Below are 17442 nucleotides of genomic sequence, written 5' to 3'. Positions count from 1 at the left end.
ATAGAATATGTGTGTATATGTAGTTTGTATAAGATATTAATAAGAAATAAGAATACAACAGGGGAACATAAAAGTCACTTACAAACTGTTGGACAAATCAAGGAAGCATAGTAGTTACTTGCAAACTATCTCCTCAAATAGGGGAGCATAGGAGTCACTTGCAACTGCTTCATAAATTAACTGCGGCCACATTTTGAGACTATGTGCTAAATTATGGGAAGTCAACTAAGCCTTAGTGTAATGGGTCCTGGATCCTACTAACTAACCTCAATCTGTAAACCAACAGAAATCAGCAAACCATTTTGCAAATTAACTAACCTTAATGTAGCATTGATAACTTCAAGATGATGTTGATTTGTTAATGAATGCCTAAAGTGCTATGCATAAGAGTTAATCCATCCCTTACCACCAAAATCCCATAGAAATGAGACCCCAAACTCTTGCCTCTCAAACAATCTTTCACTTGCTCTGGGTACAAGCTGCCCACGGGCTCCCAGCTCACGTAAACAATTATATCAGTGACTCTCTGGGTCCCTTTCCTTCTCCCCTTCTCTTCCTCACACTGCCTACTTCCATCTCTCCCCATCCTCATTCCCTCCATGATGTCTATCTCTGTACTCCCCTTACTAGACCAGGTGTTTCTCTACTTTTTGGTGCCTTACTAAAGTGTGAGAGTTAGGTGCAACAGTGGACATGAAAGATGTAAAGAGCCCAGAAAAGAGCTCAGCAGCCATCACACCAAAGGTACTGGTCCTCCCTCCCTCCTTAGCTGAACCTCCAACTGAAGAAGAGATTTTGATGGCCGTTAGACTTATTTCATGTGGCAAAGCACCTGGTGATGATTCTATTCCAGCTGAGATTTACAAAGTAGGGGGATTATTGTTCATACAAAAGTTGACTGAAATTTTCCAGGTTATATGGCAAGAGGAGGTTATCCCCCAGGAATTCAAGGATGCGTCCATTGTCCATCTCTGTAAAGGTAAAGGGAATAGATTATCCTGTGACAATCACAGGGGGATCTCTCTTTTAGTCACTGCTGGCAAAATTCTTGCTAGAGTCTGAAATTTCATGGGGAAGATGGTCATATACCTGAGAGCCAGAGAGTCTTCAGAAGGGCCAAGGAACAGTTGATATGATGTTTACTACCCTATAATTCCAGGAGAAATGTCAGGAGCAGAAAGATGTCTGTAGATCTGACCAAGGCCTTTGATTCTGTTAGTCGTGAGAGCTTATGGAAAATTATGTCAAAATTTGGTTGCCTAGAGAAGTTCATCAATATTGTATGTCAATTTCATAATGGCATATTTGCCTAGTTTCTGGAAAATGGACAATGCTCTTGTGCCTTCCCAGTCACGAATGGAATGAAATAGGGCTGTGTGCTTGCTTCCATGATTTTTAGCATGATGTTTTCAGTCATGTTGTCAAGTGCTTTCAATGAAGATGAACATGACATCAAGATCCACTACCACACTGATGGTAAGTTCTTCCATTTGAAGAGTCTACAAGCCAAGACTAAAGTGGAGGGAGTGTTGGTGCATGATTTTCTGTTTGCAGATGATTGTGCACTCAATGTAGCCTCTAAAGTTGAGATGCAATAAAGTATGGATCAATTCTCTGCTGCCTACACTAATATTCACCTGATAATTAACGCCAAGAAAACACAGGTGCTCCATCAGTCACCACTATCCCATCCTTATATGGAACCATCAGTTACAACAAATGGAGTTTTTTCCCCAATTTATCAATCTATTTTTAGTGTTCAACATTCATTTCCACAAAATTTTGAGTTCCAAATTTTCTCCCGATCTCTCCCCTCATCCACCCCAAAATGCCATGCATTCTGATTACCCCTTTTCCCAATCTACCCTCCCTTCTATCACAACCCTCCCTTCCCTTTTCCCCATCTTCCCTCTTTCCTTGTAGGTCAAGATAGATTCCTATACCCCATTACCTGCATTTCTCATCTCCCAGTTACATGAAAAAACAATTCTCAACATTGGTTCCTAAAATTTTGAGTTCAAACTTCTCTTCCTTCCTCCCTCGCCACCCATTCCCAATGAAAATGCAAGCAATTCAATATAGGCTATATATGTGTAGTTTTACTAAAGACTTCCATAATAGACATGTTGTGAAAGACTAACTATATTTCCCTCCATCCTATCCTGCTCCATTTATTCTATTCTCTCTTTTGACCTTATCTTTCTCCAAGAGTATATAATTCTAATTACCCCCCTCTCATTTGCTCTCCCTTCTATCATCCCCCCACACCCCACTTATCCCTTTCTCCCCTACTTTCCTGTAGTGTAAGATAAATTTTCATAGAAAATTGAGTGTGCACGTTTTTCTTTCCTTAGGCCAAATGTGATGAGAGTAAGCTTCACTTTTTCCCTCTCACCTTCCTCTTTCTCCTCCACTGAGAAAGCTTATTCTTACCTTTTTCATGAGAGATATCTTGCCCCTTTTAATTTTTCCCTTTTCCTCCCAATATATTCCTCTCTTACCCCTTAATTTTATTTATTTAGATATCATGCCTTCCTATTCAACTTACCCTTTGCCCTCTGTGTGTGTGTGTGTGTGTGTGTGTGTGTATGAGTGTAATCCCTCCAACTACCCAAATACTGAGAAAAGTTTCAAGAGTTACAAATATTGTCTTTCCATGTAGGAATGTAAACAGTTAAGCTTTAGTTAAGTTCCTTATAATTTCTCTTTCCCTTTCATTCCTTGATTCCTGTGTTTGAAAGTCAAATTTTCTATTCAGCTCTGATCTTTTCATCAAGAATGCTTGAAAGTCCTCTATTTCATTGAATGACCATGTTTTCACTTGAAGTATTATACTCAGTTTTGCTGGGTAGGTGATTCTTGGTTTTAGTCCTAGTTCCTTTGACTTCTGGAATATCATATTCCAACTCCTTTAATGTAGAAGCTGTCAGATGCTGTTTTATCCTTATTGTATTTCCACAATACTCAAGTTGTTCCTTTCTGACTGCTTGCAATATTTTCTCTTTGGCCTGGGAACTATGAAATTTGGCTACAATATTCCTAGGAGTTTTTCTTTTCATATATCCTTCAGGAGGTGATCAGTGGATTCTTTCAATATTTATTTTATCCTCTGGTTCCAGAATATGAGAGCAGTTTTCCTTAATAATTTCATGAAACATGATGTCTAGGCTCTTTTTTTGATCATAGCTTTCAGGTAGTGGTAATTTTTAAACTGTCTCTCCTGGATCTATTTTTCAGGTTAGTTGTTTTTCCAATGAAATATTTCACACTGTCTTCTATTTTTTCATCCTTTTAGTTTTGTTTTGCAATTTCTTAGTTTCTCATAAAATCATTAGCTTCCTTCTGCTCCATTCTAATTTTTAAAGAACTATTTTCTTCAGTGAGATTTTGAACCTCCTTTTCCATTTGGGTAAGTCTGCTCTTTAAAGTATTCTTCTCCTCATTGGCTTTTTGGGCCTCTTTAGCCATTTGAGTTAGTCTATTTTTAAAAGTGATAATTTCTTCAGCCTTTTTTGGGGTCTCTTTTAGCAAGCTATTAACTTGCTTTTCATGATTTTCTTGCATCTCTCTCATTTCTCTTCCCAATTTTTCCTTCACCTCTCTTACTCAATTTTCAAACTCCTTTTTGAACTCTTCTGTGGTCTGAGACCATTGTTTATTTATTTTCTAGATTTTGCTTGTAGAAGCCTTGACTTTTATGTCTTCCTTTGAAGACCTTAATTGTTCCTCCTCATCTGAAAGGATGGAAGAAAATGCTTGCTCAACAAAAAAGTAACCTTCCATTGTCTTATTCTTTTTCCCTTTTGGGGGCATTTTCCCAGCCAGTTACTTGACTTTTGAGTTCTTTGTCAAGGGGAGGTTATATTCTGAGGATATGTATGTTCTCAGTTCTTCCAAGGTGGCACAATCAAGGGAGAGGAGTTTATTAGTCTCCTGGTCTGCACTCTAGTCTATGAGCAGGATTCTCTCTCCAGACCCTCCACCAACTCCACCACTCCAGCAGCACTGCTCCTTACTCAAGGGCCCCTACTCAGGGCTGAGATTCACATCAGCTGCTTAATTCCCCCAGGAGTTTTAGACCAGGACTTCAACAATGGAACCTGCTGCTGCCTGGGTCTGGGGCTAGACTGCTACTCTGTGTTCCCTTCTCACCCAATTGTCACCCTTCTCACTGACCTTTGAAGTTGTCTGGTGTTTGTGAGTTGAGGAATCTGGGACTCACAACTGCTGCCAATGGCATGGACTTTGAAGCCTACTCCAGTCCTGTCTTTAACACAGTGCTCTGCTCTGTGCCTATGCTGGGCTGCACTGCACTCTGAGCTTACGCTACCAGACCATATGTATGTGGAACCATAAGTTACAACAAATGGAGAAGTTTTGAATGCTGTGGATAAGTTCACTTACCTTGGTAGCATACTTTTCAAAGATGTACACGTTGACAATGAGGTTGATGCATGCATTGCCAGAGGTAGCTCAGCGTTTGGGAGACTCCAAAGGAAAGTTTAGGAGAGAAGAAGTATTAGACTGACTATCGAACTGAAGGTCTGCAGAGCTGTTGTGCTGTCTTCATTGTTATATGCTTTTGAAACATTGGCAATCTATCAGCACCATGCCAGGAAACTGAGATGCTTCCATTGGAACTGTCTTAGGAAGATTCTGAGAATCACCTGGCAGGACACAGTACCACACTGAAGTCCTTGCTTGAGCTAAACTGCCAAGTATTCAAACTATGCTTTAAAAAGTGCAACTCCAAAGGGTTGGCCACATTGTTCAAATGCAAAATGTACGCTTGCCAAAAAAAGACTATTTTATGGAGAACTCACATGGGGCAGGTGATAGCATGGTGGCCAGAAGAAGGGATACAAGGACACTCTCAAGGTCTCTCTCAAGAACTTTGGATTTGACTGTGCCACTTGGGAGACACTGGCTCAGGACTGCTCAGCGTGGCATGCCCACAGCAGAAAGGGTACTGTACTCTTTGAACAAAACAGAATCAGACATCACAAAGTAAACATGGAGTGCTCAAATTTGTGATATCCACCCCAAATATTCACTCAGACTCTCTGTGCCCAACCTGTGGTAGAGCATTCTGAGCTTGTATTGGTCTGATCAGCCACAGCTGGTCACACTGAAATTTTACCTTATCATGATGATATCAGTTTGGTCTTCTTCGAGGATGGAGGACAACAACCATAATCAGTCACTAAAGTGTGATTTAAACACTATGACCTGCTTGCTTCCATTGAGTTTCCAAATTATCATCCTCAATTTAACAGGAGCCCCATTAATAGTTACCTTTCCTTAGCCCATAAACTTGGGTGGAGATCAGACCTGGGCTATTTGTAGATACACCTATCACAGAGAAGTAGGGGTTTATGAATCCATTGATAGAAACAAGGATGGACAGAAAACCTCATGTCTCCTCTTCAGGAACAATCACCACTCCCCCAACTGTTGGGTCATAATAAATCAATGAACAATACATTATGCACATATGTATGCATACACATATACATATATGTGTATATACATACATGCATGCACATATACATGTATATACGTATCCATACACACACACACACACATACAGAGTAAATATTGAATCCTTTTAGGTTAGCCATTTTTTTTTTCTGAATGCAGATTTTACAGACAGAATAAATTAAATAATATAAAACTTTTGAAAGAGTCTTACTCGTAGTTGTGATATGCTAGTCAATGTTTAATAGCTGGCTCTCTAAAGAGGCACAGCACATTTTGAGGTTTGAGGTTGTTTAGTACTGTCTGACCCTTTGTGACCCCATGTATCATAACTTTCTGTGGGGTTTTCTTGGCAAAGATATCATAGTGATTTGCCATTTCCTTCTCCAGTGGCTGCTTTTGTCACGCAATCAAGCCTTAAGTGATTCATCCAGGTTAACATAGCCAGGAGGCAAATAAGACTAGGTTAAAACTCAGGTCTTTCTTTTACAAGGGCCAGGGTTCTACCTACTGAGCCACCAGCTGCCTCAACTTTTATGTTTAAATTGTATTATTATTAGTTTTCCTTCATTATCTTAAATCTAGATAATCAGCAAAATAATAAATTAAGTCCTGATTTGTAGAATTTGCTAATTTCCAAGATATGAATACACTGAAAATTTAACAGTCTGTCTGAACTGAGTCCAGCACACCCCTACATCATAAATTTCCAAAGTCAGTAGGTCCAACCTCATAACAAACTCAAGTAAACTTAAATGTGTAGCAAAGTACCCTCAAAAGGTGATGGAGACATGTATTGCCCAAGGCAGTTCCATACAACTAGCCCTAATAGAGGTTACTCAGATGCCACATGTAAGTTAATGGTCATCTTCAGATCTTTGTGAAAAGTAATATTGCTATTTACTTTAAGTAGGGAAAGGATGACTTTTTCTAAGAATTGGCTTTGAATGCCATCTGACTCTCTGAAAAGTGTGCTAATTTTTTCATAAGTCTCATAGTTAGAGTAAAGAGAAATTTAATAAGGTCTGGCAGCTCTTCTTAGAGCATTGTAATGATCAGAGGAAACTATCTTTGCTTGGGGAAGTTCAGAGATACTGTTGAGGGCTAATGTCAGTACTAATCTGTGTTTTGGTGGTAGAGAGTCCTTCTGGACCCAGCCTTCCTGAAATCAAGGTGGGAACTTTTGCTCTATGGGCATGGTTGGTCCCCTTTCTGTGGAATTGCTATTTATTGAATTTTAATTTATCTTTTACTGTTTTTTCCCATTGTTCTAGGGCTTTCAAATGAACCAAAGCATTTCTGAGTGTACATGTCTATGCTGGGATTGAGTTAGTTCAGTGGTTTAAAATAAAATTTAAATTCTCACTCATACACTCTTTCCAAGGATAACTGTGAATGGCATTTCAGTCACACACTCACAGAACCAAGAAAGGAAAGATGAAGGAGATAAGATGGTAAGTGCTAATATGTTCATTGTACTCTAAGCCCAATCACAAATCCAACGAGATGACATTTTTAACAAGTTATTCTTAAAGTATGCCCAACAGCTCATTATATTCATGGCTATAAAGTCATTTACATGATTTTCTCCCAACAAACCTTCAAAGACAGGACATGTAAATGTTGTAAAGTATAAAGAGAGCTAGATCTGGAAGCAGGAAGAATTAAGTTTATTTCCCACCACAGCTGGTTACTAACTGTAAAGTGACTGACTGGTCACTAAACCTATCTTAACATCAAGTTCCCCATCTCACACTTGGACCCTTTCTGGATATCTTCTTATTTATTTTTTTCTTTAGAGGTAATTGGGGTTAAGTGATTTGCCCAGGATCAAACAGCTAGTAAGTGTCTGAGGACAGATTTGACCTCAGTTCTGCCTGACTCCAGGGCCAGTGTTCTATCCACTGTACCATCTAGCTGCCCCTGGATATCTTCTTATTAACTGTCACCTTGCCATGCTGAAGAAATGTCTGCTTTGAGGTCTTCCCCTTCTATGTGGAAACTCTCTCCTAGAACCAGCATTTTGGGAAGAGCCCAATCATGCATAATATCACTCTTACCCTCTGATTTTAAGTCAACAGCCTCTGTCATTTGTTCCTTTTAGAATCAGGAAGGGTAGCAGTAAGGAGTTGGCAGCGCACATGTGAAAGCTCTAATGACAACCTTAAGTCTATTTCAGATTCTTCTTTCCATGCTCCCCTCCTTATACTCACAGCTTTCTTAGAAAATGGCCTTGACAGTTTCTGAAGTCCCATTACTCATACCTGGAGATCTTTATCTCTCTACTGAGCTGGGTGTGTCATCAGACATTAAGTTCAAACTTGAAGTCTTCCAGAGTAAAATCTTTTGTAAGACCTTGTGCTCTGCTGGTAACGTCTTCAAGAATCTATGGCATCTGTTTCATGCTACTTTGAGGCAACATCAAAGGACCTGTGTGATAAATTACATGCTGTCAACTAAATCACTTACTTCATACAAAGAATCGAAGTTGGATAAACTTACTTCAATTCCCAGTTCTACTTGTAATCTGTATGGTTTTGGGCAAGAAGTTTCATATTGCTCTGCCTCAGTTTCTTTGTTTATAAAAAGATAGAATGAGAATAAATGGTATTTTAGGTTACTTCAAGTGTTAAATTATATGATAGGCCAGATTATGGACAATTCTGTGAGGATTCTTGTTTTAAGGTCAGTGTTTAAGTGATACATTCTTTTGGAGTAGATTTTGACCTTAAACTACTAGTAACAAATTGTTCTCTGTGATCATGATCTCAAAGAACATTGAGCAGGTTTTAATACTATCTAATCTGCCAATGAATAATAAAATAATAATGTTAAACAAAATAAGTTACCAGCAAAAAACCATCATATAGACTTTTGAAAGAGAAGTGGAATTACAGGCAAAGGATTAGGTTTAAATTCTGCAATGATCACTTACAAACTGTATAACCTTTGATGAGTCATTTAGCCTATTTTGGTCTCAGTTTTCTTATCCATAAGATGAAGGGGTTTGACTAGAAATCTTCTGTAATCTCCTTTGTGTCAAATTGTATTATCCTACTATTATAAACATAGCCCAGGGGTATGAAAATGTTACTATAACCTTATAAAGAGCATATTTTCTTTATTAATTTTGACAGATTCAGTCTTTAGGCAAAATATATAGACAGGGGAACATGAGTTTTATTTTTAAAATTTACCTATTTTAATGTCTTTTGATGTTTTCATATACTCTCTTTCTTTTTAGCTGAAATGGTTATAAGGGATCACAGCCTCCCTAAAATTTGCTTTAAAAAAAGAAAAAAGGAAGGAATGAAGAAGAATATAACCTATGCTATACTGAGTTTTTAAAAATAAAGTGAATGCCGTTTTTCTAGTTTCATTGGGGATTCAATAATATTCTGGGTCTCAATTTATTAACGCTCCTTTTGCAGCCTTTTGACTTACTGCTTATTCTAACCTATGTTGCTACTCAGCTATTGACGGGCATGAAATTAAGTCAGTGCCAGCTGTGCTGTGCCGGCATTCCATTAAGTCTGTGATTGATGGGAAAAATTGTGCTTCTTATTTTTAACGATTCAAATTACCCTACCTAAATTATCCCTCTGACTGAGCAGCAGCAAACACTCCAGCAGCCTCTTCAGTGAAGGGGAGGGATTGTTTCCTTCCCTTTTATTGATATGATGAACAGAATTTTAGCTACATCATTAAAAGTTTATATGCTATTAAGTGGTCACACTTTGGATGATTAACTTACATTCTTAGTGTAGCCTCTTTTGGATAATGAGTTTAATGAAGAATCTGGAATCAGGAAGGCCTATTGTTTTAATCTCACCTTTCTCTCTCACTAGTGGTAACTTCAGTTACTTATTTAAACTTTCATCCTCAGCTTCCTCATTTATTAAAGGACCCAGTAATAACTTTAGTATATAGCCCACAAGGTTGTTAGGAAGTTTAGATCTTATCACACAATCAACGAATTTGAGAGTTGGCTATCCAGTTAAACCCATATGCAAAAGAAATCTCCACTATGATATATGCAACAAGTGATTGTGTAACCCCTGCTTAAAGACTATTAAAGAGACAGAACCCACCATCTCCTGAGACAGCCCATTCCATTGCTGAACATCCCTAATTGTTAGAAAGATTGATTTCTTTCCTGCTACGAAACACAAACTAGTCTCAATACCCATTGCTCCTAGTTCTGCCCTCTGGGATCAAACCAAACCTTGAAATAGTTGAAAACAGCTATGATATCCCACTGAATCTTCTCTTCTCCAGAATAAACATATCTTGTTCCTTCAGTTGATTCCCACAGGTCAAGAACTCAGAGCACTTCACTCTGCTGGTTTCCTCTGGTTGTTTTATCTCTAGCACTGACATAAATCATTCATTATGTCCACAACTGAACAAAGTACTCCAGATAAGGTAGACAAAGGGCACATTAGAGTGATGGTGTCACTTCCTCATCTATTTCCCCTTGAATGCATCCCAAGTCTGTTAGATTTTGTTGCCAACTACAAAGACTTATGAATTATTTTGTACCAAAATCCAAGACTTTACATTTATCTATATGAGTATAAAGTCAGTCAATCAGTCAGTAAACATTCATTAAATTCCTACTATATACCAGGCACTGTGCTAAGCACTAATGAAACAAAGAGGATAGAGAGCCTTTGGCCTCAAGAAGCTTAAAATATAGTAAGACAACACACAGAAGAAGGCTGAAAGGTAGGTAGAGAAAGGCAAAGAAAAACAGCTCACATGCACACATGATGGAGAAATTCAAAGGACTGAAGTCATAAATTAAAAACAAACAAACAAAAAAACTTGTGGCCTGGGTGCCCTCCTTAAACAGAGATTCTGAGAGGAACTGTCTATTCCACTCTTTAGTGAAAGAAGTCCCAGGAGCAGAAGTTACTGATGAGATATAAATACCAGGGGTGGTGTGATCTTGTAGGATGAAGAGGTTCTCAGGACATGATAGTAAACAGTTCCAAAATCATACAATACATAGACCAATATATGTAAATATGATGCATGCAAAGCAATTTCTAATCTTAAAACATTACAGAAACCCATAGGATTGTAGATTTAGAGTTGAAAGAAACATGAAGTTATCTAATGTACTCTTATTACAAGTGAGGGAACAGTCCATTATTATTAATAATTTTTTTGGTCCATAATTTTATTCATTTAGAAAATTCTTAAGGGAGAAACTCCCCCTAGAAATGCAGAACAGCAACATTTCTGCAATGTAGAGTCATAGTCTGAAGGGCCTGGGTCACAGATGACTTAAGTGATTTCTCTGGTACTCATGGTCAATTGTGTGCAGAATTTGAACACAAACTCAGGGCTTTCTGACTCTTGAGTTCTACACTCAGTCAAAGATACCATGCTTTCTCATATGTCACTATTAGACGGTAGGTTATCATTGAAATGTCGACTCTTAGAGATGGAAACAACATATTGAGCATCTAAATATAATTCTCTTCATTTTTCAAAATGTCTTAAGAAGCCCAGAGAAATTTAATGACTTACCCTAAATCATGCAGTGCGTAAATGACAAAGATTAAATTTGTCTTCAGGACTTGGAAATTCCTGCCCAGGGTTATATGTGCTTTGTGTGTTTTCATTCTTCTCCCTCACCTCTCTACCCACCCCAATTCAGAAAATTTTCTTAGTTCACTTAAATTGGTTGTCGAAATACGAGGGATTAAAACTTAATTCAGTCTAAGTATAACTGCCTTATCTTTCTTCATTTCTACCACTGCAAGCTTGTTCTCATCTTCATTGTGACTTCCAGTTACTGCATTATCTCATTCAATTTTACAGTATAATCAACTCCCAGTTCTCTTGCCCTCTTGTCCTGTTACCATTCATAATTTGGCACACAACAACCCTAAATTACCCTTGCTATATTCTTTCTCTTCTCCTATTCACATTCTATTGAATAGCAGTGGAGGAAGTCCTAAAACATATCAACCATGTCCACTTTAAATATATACTATGTGATCTCAATTTGGTCTTGTTGCTTCATGAACATCTTTTTATTCTTTTCTAATTGATTGAATTATATTTTCCACAGCAACTATTCTAAACCTTTTGTTTCCTCAATCCCATACCACTCCTCCCTGCTGGCTTCTTTCCTAATAGAGGACTTTGTCTCAAAACTCCTTATTCTCTCTCCCTATTCTCTCCTTTTACTTCAGTCCTGATTAAGAAATGATCTTTCTCAACTAGTCCTGTCCCTTTATGCTCTCAATATCCTCTGTGCTTTCATCTCCTCTACCAACCTCCCATTCAAGCTCTTTGTGTCTCTCTCCCTCCCTCCCTCCCTCCCTTCCTCCCTTCCTTCCTTCCTTCCTTCCTTCCTTCCTTCCTTCCTTCCTTCCTTCCTTCCTTCCTTCCTTTCTTCCTTCCTCCCTTCCTTCCTTCCTTCCTTCTTTCTTTCCTTCCTCCCTCTCTCTCTCTTTCTCTTGTACACATGCATGCAAACTCACATACATCTTCATGAAAACATATCTAATAGCTGGTACTTTATTGTCTTCTAAGATTCCTAGGTCACCTCATGCTTTAAAAAAAATAACCCCCCCCAAAAAAACAAGAAAAACTTCTTTTGCCTTTACCATCATGCCTTACTTTCATGTCTGCTTCTTCCACTCATATACAAAGATTCATTCTAATTTGGTTTCATCAGGAGACTGAAACTACTCTCTCCAAATTTGTCAGTGATCACTTAATCACCATATGTAATGACCTTCTTTCAGGTTTTTTTTTTTTTTCCTTGATTCTTTGTGGCAATTAGGCATTGCAGTGGATAGGTTACTGCTTTGGTGAGTGGCCCAAGTCACTTAGCCTCTACCAACCTCAGTTTCCTAAGTTATAAAATAGGGATCTTAATAGTACCTACCTCACAGGATTGTTGTGAGAATAAAATGAAAGCATATTTATAAAGCACTTAGCACAGTGCCTGTCACAGAGTGGGTAACATAAATGTTTATTTCCTCCCCTTCACTTTCCTCTGTCATTTTACCAGTTTTCCATGTTCTCCTAATAGAGAAGCTTTTGTTTTTGTTTTTTGTTTTTTTTTCTGAATATGTGGGACTATTGTCTCTTGCTTCTTCTACTACCTGTCAATTTCCTTTACTGGATTATCAGCCATTTCTGCTCCTCTAATCATAAGTAATTGTAATAGCAATTTAAATGGAAAGATCTTTCCCATTCATTAATAGGCCTATATGACCTGCTTAAATCATCTGGAAGCCTAAGTCACATGAGGTGGGAGGAGCTTACTGAATGGTTAGAACAGAAAGGGAGGAAGTTGTTGAGAGTGGTTGGGGCAGAGGAGAGAGGACACAATCCAGCAGGCACAGTAAAGCTTGAGAATGTTTGTTTGTGAGAAGGCCCTGGCAGGAGGGTGGGAGGGTGGGGAAAAGGGGGGCGTTGAGCAGTGGTGTCCCCAGCAGTGCTAATGTATATTGACTTCTTGGTGACTATGGCAGTTTTAACTTTCTGGTGTTGGGATTTGGTTTTCTGGTATCTGAATAAATGTTTTTCTTCTGACTTTTATATGAAGAGTCTTTTATACTTTGCAATTGAGAACTATGCCAGTATATTCATAGCTATCTTGCCTAAGTCATACAGTAATGCTCAAGGTTATGCCCTTAGTCCTTTTTTCTCTCTTTATACCTTCCATTTTGGTGATCTCATCTCCTCTTATTGAATTATCACTATGTAAGTGAATCAAATATATCTACATCAGTATATACGTAACCCTAAAATCTCTCCTATTGGACATATCCATATGATTTTTCCATAGACATCTACTATACTTGAACATGCCCCAAATTTAACTCCTTATGTTTTCCCCCAAACCCAAATTTTCCTATATCAGCTAAAGCTAGATGTATCATTTGCCACATTTTGACAAATTTATCTCTACAATATGTTTCATATCCATCTTCTCTCTTTTTCACTCATGTGGCCACTATCCCAGTTTAAACTTCTATCACCTGTAGTATGGACCATTGCACTTATCTCTTATTTGGATGCCTGGCATTGAATCTCTAATTCATCCTTCATTCAACTGTCAAATGGTGTTCTTAAAGCCTAAGTAATGCTAAGTAATTCCACTGCTCAAGAACCTTTAGTAATTTCATATTTTCCCTTTCTTTAACTGGATTTCAAGGACATCAAAATTTGATTCTTGCCCATTTTTCTAGATTTATCACACGTTATATTTCTTCCAAAACTTACTACTCTTCAGTAAGTTTTGGGCCCAAAGGATCATCAATATGCACCTAAAAATGAGAACAAACAGCACAGAATGGAAGCAAACACTCCCAGTCTGATTTCTTAGAACAAAGACAAAAAAGGAAGTCCTTTCACGCTCACTAGTTCACTTCGTAGAGCTCATATTGTGATTGCACCATGATCTTTACCCTTTGGACAGAGGAGGTGAGAATGGTCAAAAAGAGCAGCAGATAATAGTGGAAAAGAGAAGAAAGACTGACTTGGCCTAGCTAGTTTTGAAAATAAAGTCAGTCAATGAAAAGAGGCTACTCCCATTGACATGGTAGAGGATGCAGAGGCCTCTGTTAAGATGATCTGGAAATGATACAAAGGCTCCTCAGGGCACTTCCATGTTAGGTGAACTGGGCATGACCTGACAAGACCAGTTTACAAATCAACTATGGAATCCTAAACTTGACACAAAAGCTGTTCTATAATCCACTTTTCACCTGCCTTTGCAGTCATTTCATTTGTCTCCTAATACTTAACCTCTATATTCCAAATAAATTGGATTACTGCCTGCTTATTTGCCCCCTCTACTTTTGTTGTTTGAACAAGCTATTGCCAAAGACTAAAAAGCACTTCCTCCCCATTCCCACCCTTCACAATTATTGTTTTCCTTTATGTCTCACTTCAAGTGTCATGTCCTTTGCTTCCCTGATTTTCTAAGTTGTTATACTTTTGTCTTTCTCAATTTCCCTTGCATCATACTTGTTTTTGTAGATGTTGTATCTCTTCTGCTGAATATGAATATGAAGGACCTATTTCGTTTGTCTCTTTGTATCCCTAGTGCCAAAGGCAGTCCTTTGTACATAACAGGTACTTCATATGTCTTTGTTGAATTGAATTAATTTGCATAGTAAGTGGCAGAGCTGCTATTCATGCTTGTGTCTTCAACACAACAGTTGTTTAATAAAAGCTTCTTGTGAGTCAAGCACTGTGCTTATTGGTGGAAATATTAAAAAATTTAAAAAATTAAAAATAAAATTTAATAAATATTAAATTTAATAAAATTAAATTTTTTTTTTAATTTTGAAAATGGAGGTGGCACTTGAGCTAAATTTTAGGGAAGTTAAGTATCTATGACACAGACATAAGGAGAGCATTTAAGACATGGAAGATTCTTTGTATGAAGGCTCAGTTCTGGAAGACAGAATGCCATTCAAGAGAAAGTAAGTTGGTTCACCTAAAATAAAGAATGCATAGAGAAGGGTAATGAGTATATGGTAAACCCAGAAAAATATGCTAATGAAGAACTTTAAATGCCAAGTCAACAAAAATTTACTAAATGTGTGTTAAGCACAATGCTAAATTTTGGAAATAAAAAGAATAACACAAAGGAAAGCTATCCCTGACCTCAAGTTGCTTACATTCTGATGGGGTAATGACAGCACATGAAAGGAAGCTCAAAAGAGAATTTAAAAGTAGTGTGGAAAGTGAGAACATGAGAAGAATAAAGATGTGCTTGGACACTTTCTTTAAAATAAAGATTCTGGGAGGAAATGACCAGTCAGAAAAAGGAACAGTAGAAGTGATGTGATCTTCCAGTGTAAGAAGGCTCTATGTAGGCCAATATTTTAGTTCAGGCTCTGTAACTGACCATATGAACTTGGGTAAATCATTTTACTTGTGTTATGGTGCTCAGGTTTTCTCTTACAAAATGGAAGATGTTTTTCATTCTATATTAGTGGCTATAGTGAGTCACTAGAACTACATGCAAAGAAGAATGGAAGGCTCATATAGGTGTTTTAAACCTATCATTTTGGCAGTCATCTGAAAGACGGGTTGGAGAAGGGAGGGATCATACTTGAGAGAGATTCAAGTTGTGGAGACTAACTGGGAGGCTACTACAATATTAAAGGAAAGAAGTGATAAAGGAGTATGATGGAGGCCATATAAGCAGAAAGAAGAGGAGAGATATGAGAGATCTTATAATAATAGAATTTATAAGAGTTGATAAATGTATTTGGGGGAAGGAGGTAAGGGACAAGGACAACTTGAGAATGTCTTCTCTCTTCAAAGGTATCATCTCAGCTCTGGTGCTGACATTCATATATCACAATTGTTGTTGTTTTCCCAGACATTTCCCCATTAATCAGCTACCTTTTTGTTTTCAGCTTTTGCTACAAAAAACTGTTATAAATATTTTGGTACCTATAGGACTTTTCTTCTTTCTTTGATCTCTTTTTGGTAGTGGTCTAGTAATCATATCAGTGGGTCAAAGAGTTTTCATAGTTTCACATATGGACAATTGATATTTCTGTAATTATTTAGATTAATCTTCATTTGTGCAAAGAATATTTTGTAGTTATATTTATATAATTCCTATATACATCCTTTTAAGTAGACTCCCAAGTATTTTATATTTTTATAATTATTTTAAGTGGAGTTATTACAGAAATATAGAAATACTTTTATGTAAATTTATTTTATAAATTTATATTGTATAAAATATATTATTATGTCATCATATAATTTAAATGAGCATCTAGGTAACTCAGTGGATAAAGTGCCAGGACTAAGTCAGGAAGACCTGAGTTCAAATTTGGCCTCAGACACTTATTGTTTGTTTGATCCTGGGCAAGGCATTTAACTGAGTTATCTCATCTCTTAAAATGCATTGGTGTATTACCAAGGTAATATTCACAGCACTGAGGACGACTATGAATATGCTAGCATAGTTCTGAATCACAATGTATAACAAGCTCGAGATATAAGGCAGAAGAAAAACATTTATTCAAACACTAGAAAGCCAAATCCCAACACCAGAAAGCCAAATCCATCATAGTAACAAAGGAATCCATCATAGTAATCAAGAATTTTGGTTATACACATTATCAGGCCTTCCCACAAATGAACAACCTCTAGCAAAATGCCCTTCTCTCACCCACAACCATCTGCCTTCTTCCTCTCTCTCTCCTAGATCTGACTGGTCCAACGAACTTCCTCCCAGGTCTGCTCTAGCTCTGCTTCTTCCTATTCCATGCTTCCTGCTCTACTCCTTCCTATTGTACTCTTTCAACAAGCTCCTCCCACCACAAACTTATGTGACTTAGGCTTCCATGTGACTGAAGCAGGTCACATGGTCCAATTAATGGATGGTAATGATCTTCTCATTAAGCAGAAATACATTAAAATACATGAGCAATGCAACTGGAAAAGGAAATGGCAAAACCCTCAGGTAGCTTTGCCAAGAAAAATTCAAAAGAAGTCACAAAGAGTCAGACACAACTGAAAAACAACTGAACAACAAATATATTATAATATTTCATATATTTATGTAGATTTACTGAATACATTGCAACTTTGCCCAAATAGTAGCTTCAATTAATTTTGTAATTATTACTTCCCTTTAAATAAATCATTATATCATCTCCAAAAAGCAATAGTTTTGTTTTCTCTTTGCAATTGCTATTCTCTTAAAGTCTTTTGCATGGCTAGTCACTATAGGTAGCATATATAGTCTATATCAAAAAGTAATGGTGAAAATAATACCATCATTTTGCCCCTGATTTTTTGAATAGGACTCTAGTTTGTCTTTTTTTTTTTTTTTTTTTTTTTTTTTTTTACAAATGTTAGCTTTTGGTTTTAGACAGATACTATATATCATGTAAAGGAAATAAAATATAGTTATTTATTTTTATACATTTAGTCCTATAAACACAAATGGAT

The 17442-nt window shown here is 37.3% G+C and overlaps 1 pseudogene; it reads left to right on the top strand.

Annotated features, from left to right (window-relative positions):
- The first annotated feature begins 693 nt into the window (after positions 1 to 693).
- The window catches only part of LOC140518987 (transmembrane protein 183A-like), a 36162-nt pseudogene continuing 19413 nt past the window's right edge, over positions 694 to 17442 (top strand).

The sequence above is a fragment of the Notamacropus eugenii genome, chromosome 1 (genome assembly GCF_028372415.1).
Source record: "Notamacropus eugenii isolate mMacEug1 chromosome 1, mMacEug1.pri_v2, whole genome shotgun sequence".
NCBI classification, from domain to species: domain Eukaryota; kingdom Metazoa; phylum Chordata; class Mammalia; order Diprotodontia; family Macropodidae; genus Notamacropus; species Notamacropus eugenii.
Note: the sequence above shows the minus strand (reverse complement) of the source record. Positions and strands in the feature narration are given on the sequence as shown.